Source organism: Cupressus sempervirens, chromosome 5 (assembly GCF_028749045.1).
Source record: "Cupressus sempervirens isolate cs-2001-9-10 chromosome 5, ASM2874904v1, whole genome shotgun sequence".
Taxonomy (NCBI): domain Eukaryota; kingdom Viridiplantae; phylum Streptophyta; class Pinopsida; order Cupressales; family Cupressaceae; genus Cupressus; species Cupressus sempervirens.
In genome coordinates, this window is record NC_143122.1 from 227,114,999 (window position 1) to 227,121,905 (window position 6,907).

Here is a 6,907-nt window from a genome sequence, read left to right on the forward strand (position 1 = left end):
AGATTTTTTTTAACTTTATTCGTTTTTATGCTTCTTAACACATAACATATAATTTAGTGACTTCAACACAATACTTACATGGATTTGGTTTTAGTTTTCAAACAAGGTAAATATTTCTTAATTCATTTTTAATAAGCAGGGACTGGATCTTAGTCTGACATATATTTAACTTAGTTAAATTATAATAGTTTTAGAAATATTAAAAATTACTATTCGTTTTTCATTAGATAACATATTTTAATTTTTTATCTCAAAAATCTTCAAGAATAATTTTTGTAAGATTTATTTTGAATAGTAACTTTGATGTAATATATAATTCTATTATTTTGCATTATGTAGTACACATCTTTGTAGCACATTAGAATCTCTATTGGATCAAAATGTAGCCTATGTATCTTTTTCTATATTGATTTTTGGTATTCTCAACAACTATTTGAGTCCAACTACAAGGATTCAAAAACTTAATTTCGATGGGTCAGCCGTTGTTGGAAGCACTATAGCCGGGGTTGTCCTCCGGAATAGTATGGAGGAGTTAGTGATCGCTTACACTGGGAACTACAGAGGGGATTCAAACAATGAGGCAAAAGCCCTGACCCTTCTATGGGGATTGAGAATTGTGAGAGTCAAAGGAATTAAAAGATTGGCAATCAAGGGGGATTCAATGTTGATTATTAAAGTGGTTAAAGGAGAGGGCCAGAGTAGTTGGAACATCAAAATAATAATAATAGAGGAAATTTGCAAGGTTATGGAGAGGTGCCAAGAGATGAGTAGGGCTCAGGAAGGAGGCCTACTTCCATTTATAAAAGGTATGGAAAAGCATGACAAGCACATCTTTATGCACTTCATAAATTCCTGGAATGGCAAGAAGGTTAACATTAATGGAATGTTGTCTGAAATCATGGAGGAACTGGTTGCTAGGATTGGTGGATTTCCCATGGAAGGAAAGAATTGGCGTAAGTAGGTCAAGGTGGCAGACAAGACCAGTCTGAGAATTTTTTTTAGACCTAATGAGGAGCTAATTTTCACACATGGTGCATTTTCTAGGGTGGGTCTTCCAACACTCTAGGATGTGATCTGCTATGCCATTATGAGGTATATTACCCTTGAAGATCAGTTCTAGATGTTGTATTACTACCATTTCCCCATTCTCAACCATTTTAGGAACCATGATCTGATTTCTTTTCGATACCTTTTTTCTGTATTCCATGGAGGACCATGTCTTTAAGGCTAGGAAAAAGAGAGAAGAGTGCAAACCCTTTTATATTATCCACTAGGGTTTCATGCACAAACTTTACAAACACCACCTTGCCTTAAACTCGTCATTTTTGGTCAACCTGCTAGCTACTGCTACCCCCCAGATATCCACAGACCCTACCACTAGATCTTGCTATAGAAAAGTAAAGAAAACTCCTGGTTCGGAGGTAAAAATTAGGCTTATTGAGTTCAATACTGACACAGGGAAGATCAAGAAAACTACTTGGAGGGCTAGAAAATGACTCAAAATGGAGATATTTAAGTCAACTAAGAGTGAGAAGAAACCCATCAAGAGGAAGATGCCTCTCCAGGACACTAGAAAGAAGGTTGTATCTAGCCCTTCTAGCCCCTCAAACATCTCAAACTCCCTGGAGGCTATCCCTTCCCCAAAAAAATGTGGGGGGAAGACATCACCTCCCCTATGAAAGGCACTCCCAAAGGTGGGGAGAAAAAAGGAAAACATCTAGCCATGGTCAGAGCCATAGCAAGGCGATGCTAGACAAGCTGGAGAATTATATGAAAGAGCTTGTGAAAAATGACATTGGCATCTGTAAAAATTTTGAAACCCTGGTGGAATTCTACACTAAGGCCATGCACTCTATGGCCAACACTCTTTATTTCCTATAGATGAACAAGGATGAGAAGGATTTGGGCAAGGAGAGTGAAAACACTCACTCCATTTATAGCTTCCTAATGGAGGATTGGCTCAAAAATCTCCTTGAGAAACCTATCAAAGAGGAGGGGGCAGACATAAAAAGGGAAGAGCTCGAGGAGAAGAGGAACGAGGAAGGTGGAAAGAAAGTGGGCAACTAGCCTTGATTCTATTTTTTGTTGTTGTTTTTATGTTTTGGTCCCCAATGAACTTGGTGCCCTACAAGGTTTTGGTATGTATGTCTTTTATCAAGTAATGGACTAATAGAAGAAATAAGTCTATGAGTTGCTTATATATGGTTGTTAGGAATAGGGCGAATAGCAAGAACTTCTCTAGTTTGGAGCTTTTTTGGGTTTGTTTTTTAAAGTTTAAAACTTTTATCGGTTAGATAGGTGGGTGCTAACTTTCGTCTATTTTTGGTAAGCCCTTTTTGTACTCTAGGGTTAGCCCCCCTTTCTTTTGGCTACTATCTAATACTTCAAAAAATACTAGGCTTTAGCTTCGCATAATTTGAAGTTTTGCCAAAAAATTATTTTTATTATGCATGAAAAAATATATAATACAATTAATGTTTAGAATAGTGAGGTTTATTAAGTTATGAATAGAATTTTAGTAGTGATAAAGTGTCCCATAAGACATGTACAAAGAAAGATGTATCTATGTTTTTGTGGTATATCAAAGCCATAAGATATAAGATGGTGGAGCCTTTTCTCTATCGTATTTCAGAGCAAGAATAGTGGCATATATTTGAGGAGTAGGAGGAGTAGGAAGATATTTACATATGTAATGTGTGGGTGGGACAATGATTTCCATATCCATATATGAAGGAGAATAATTAAAAGTGATTTATGAGGAAAAGTTGATGATACAATTCGCTTTGAACTTATTATCCGATGGGAAATGGATATCCCCATGGGTTCAAAAATATTGGGACCTAGTAGGCCAAATGTAATCAATTGTAAACTTTAATTAAATAACTATGGGATGAAAAGAAAGTATGATTGATTTTTATAACTTTCTAATTATGGGAAAGTTTAAAACACTTATGTATGGTAGAAGGAATAAATTTTATTTTATTAAGGAAATAATTTCCTAACTTCATATGAAATTGGTCTATGGTATGGATAAAAATAATGGAAATATCTAAGAACATAGAACTAACTTTTTAGTGGAAATCATAATAGAAGCTATAGTGGGACAAGTGAAACCTTCATCCACCTTAATCATAACATTAGATTTTTTATTTTTCTTGTTTAAGTTATTGCATATAGATAAGTTCTTCAATATTAATATTCACAATACATGCTAGATGTATTACCACTCCTTAAGAATTTATCAGTAATATTCACAATAATGGTCCATTAGGTGCATTAATGATACCTCTCAAGTCACGACTAATGCAAGGATCACACTTAAGCTTAGTTAGCTCAAAAAAATTCAAAGTATTGATGGTTTCACTAATTATATCATTGATGAGAATGAAACTTGAATCATCATGATGTAAAACATTAGTAGAATGGTAAGGCAAAAAATGGTGAAGATTTTCAAATTCTGGTTAGGACACTCTACAATTTATTTTCAGTATGATTCATACTATCCACTATTATAGCAATGCAGTCAATAAGTTCTTGATTTTTAGTTTCAAAAAAATATACTTTGCAGTATCATGGACAAGTTGACAATAAAATTACAAAAAAGGTATCTAGATCAAGGGAAGGTGGTAAATGCTTAAAGTTATTTTTGAGCTGTCATTTTGCACAATGCTTAACAATAGGAATCCTTTCGAACTCCTCTCTTGAAAAACTAATCTAGGATCAAATCCAAAGTTCCATCTGTTGTTTGAAAAGTAACCACAAAAGAGATATATATTTGGTATTTTCTATTTTATGATGAATGTAATTTATCAATGCAGCTATATGAATTCCTATTTTAATTGTGCTAGCAAAGCAAATAACAAAGATAAGATAATGAGAGATTAAAACAAATAATTTGAGAGGGAAATTCCTCACAGACATAAACCATAGTAACAACATGTTTGCAAGTTAAATCATCGAAAAGATTAGGTAGGAAACCAATGAAAATAGGAAAAATGCTTTCTCAATTCCACTAATGCAATCATCGATGGGAACTCAATAATAACTGAAAGATGTTTAACTTCTCATCAAATTGCAAGGCCATGGAAAGTGTGTTCATGTGAGACAAGATGCTATGCAAGAACAATAGGTGATATTTTCTCAAACTTGGTACGTTAGTGGAATTCATTAACATGAGGCAAACACTAGAACTAAAACTTCACACAATCATAATAACAAAATAAAACCATTGGCTCCATTATTATTCATGAACATGCATTAACAAAAATAGCACACTCTGACAAGAATAACTACATTCAGAATGAGAGCACCCATAGTATATATTATTGCATCAAAATAATGGCCTTGAGTACATATTACATCCATGTATTTATAAGAAATCATCTCCTCCTTTTGTACCAAGAGAGAGAGTTCTTAAAATGCAAGTCATGCTAAAAAATAATAAAACAAATCTAATTATATACAAACTGACTCTCTAAATGGTTCTAAGTAGGTCTCCACCCTTGTTTATATCAATTAATGGGTGCATGAACCTTACATGTCTTAAAACAATGAAAGAAGAAAGAGATAAGAAGAAGGAAGCTGCAAGAGGATCTAAGAGTCACTGGAAGCTCTAAAAATGGAAGCTTGACCTTTTTTGAATGTTTCTGGGTGTTAAACTATTGTCAAAATACATTTTGGGTGCATGGAATGCTCTTAAAATAGCAACTGGTAGTTAACTATCGGTGCACTACTACTTTTTCAAAATTGTCAGTACACCTCTGAAAATAGCACACCTGCACACTTTGATGATAGGCTCCAAAAAATGCAAAATTTTTCCAAGTGTCAAAATTGAATTTCTAGCATTTGGGATTTTTCCTTCTTTATCCCAAAGACATGGTTGGATGCTTATTCTTGAATTTATCTATGATCTCTGTTACTTGGGCAACATCGGCAAAACCCAAAGCCCCATACTTATTCTTTACTATTTGCCAGTAATTGATAATCTCTATACAAGTTTTCACATAATACTCAAGTTTAGTGTCTAGTTCCAACAATACCTCTTCAGTATTAAATACTTTTCTAATATCTTCATCTAATGAAGCATCCTCGAAAATTGTTCAGAATTATAGAACTACTGATTGCACTGAATTGAGTTTGGTTTTTGACTCATCTTCAAAAATGTCAAGGCTGACAATGTTGTAATACCTCTCTGCTTCCAAAATCTATTCTTGAGTCTGATTCCTCAACCTCTATATATCCTCATGCAATTCCTGCATAATTATATTCCTAATAAATATATTTTCTATCTAGTCATCAAGCTTTTCCATCTTCTCTATAGTATATACTTCCACGAGCATATGAAACCTTTGACCTTTTATTAATGTCAAATCTTGAAGGTCTTTTTCCCAGGTATGTACCTTGTCCATCAACCCAAAATCCTAGTTCACTATAGACACAAGCTTATCCGCACTCATCTAAATATGGTGTAACATGTTCAAATAATTCTAGTAGGAAGTAGTGTTAACTGAGTTCTCATGGTTATTGAAGGAAATTAGTCAGAGTAAATTTTAATCGAGTTCACCTGGTTGCTTAAAGATTTTGCAAGTTCGCAGTGTTAATCGAGCTTTTTTCAGTTAACATAGGAGATCATTTTAGGACCAGTGTTTACTGAGTTGGGTTGGCCATCGAAGGATTTTGTTGATTTGGGATATGAAGTTTAATGATTTCAAGTATTGATTCTAGCCGACTATGGTGATGATTATTGGTCATTGTAATTTGTATTGAGCCAACTTGACAATCTAAACAATGTAAATATAAGGTCAAGTTGTGATTTTCATAAGCATGCAAGTGTATTGATTGATTAAGAAGAAAAATGTGTGAGTGAACTTAAAGGATGGTCAGATATCCTTGTGGAGCAACAAAGTAATATTCGATCAGGAAGGATCTAGTGTGAAGTAGAATAGAGATCTCTAATTAGCAATTCAGTTGCATCTCATTCAAGTCAATTCATTGTTACTTTCTTACCATTTTAGCAGTGATCTAAAATCTCTTAACAGAGTTGGTTTAATAGCCAGTTGTAAATCCTCTAGCAAGGTGACAATTTCGTTGAATTGTTTTAAGAACTTTTGCAAGGCCACTCCTTACAGGGTGATTAAATCCTGTAATAACTTCATTCCTAATAGTGTGTTTTGTAACCTTTAACTAGGTTAGCTCCTAACAGGGCTCACTTTAGAAGAGTGAACAATAGTAAATGATTACATTGGTGGTTTTTCCCATATTGGGTTTCCACATTAAATCTAGTGTCTGTTTTGTTCATTTATTTTATTTCATGCTTGCAAATTAATACTATTGATGTTAGATCTGATTAAGTTAAACATACTCTGCAGTTACTAAGTTACAACATTTACAGTGTGTTTACCAAGTGATAGCAGTAATTAGTTTTGTTAGACATCTAAAGGATCTGTGGAAATATTTTGTGGTAACTGATTCACTCCCCCTCTCAGTTACTCCATCTTTATTTCCAAAAATTGGTATTAGAGTTTTTGGTGCTTGTAGGAAAGGTTTCAAGAGCCTAAGCTAAAGATCAAGATGTCTTACACGAGAGAAATTCAAAAGCTAAACAGAGACAACTTTTCAGCATGGCAGGGACTTATGAGACTTCATCTAGCTTCCATTGGTGATTCAGGATTGAAATACCTTGATGAAAAATACAAAACTTCTACTGGTACATTATCTATTGGAGATATTGTTGAGAAAAAGAACCATAACACTATGATGATAGATATTGCATCTGCTCTTAGCTATGATGAATTTGATGAGATCAAGGACTATAAAACCACTTTTGAAATGTGGAATAAGATAAAAGACATCTATGGTGGTGATGACAATGTGAAGAGAGCCAAAGCAGAAAGCCTTAGAGGATAGT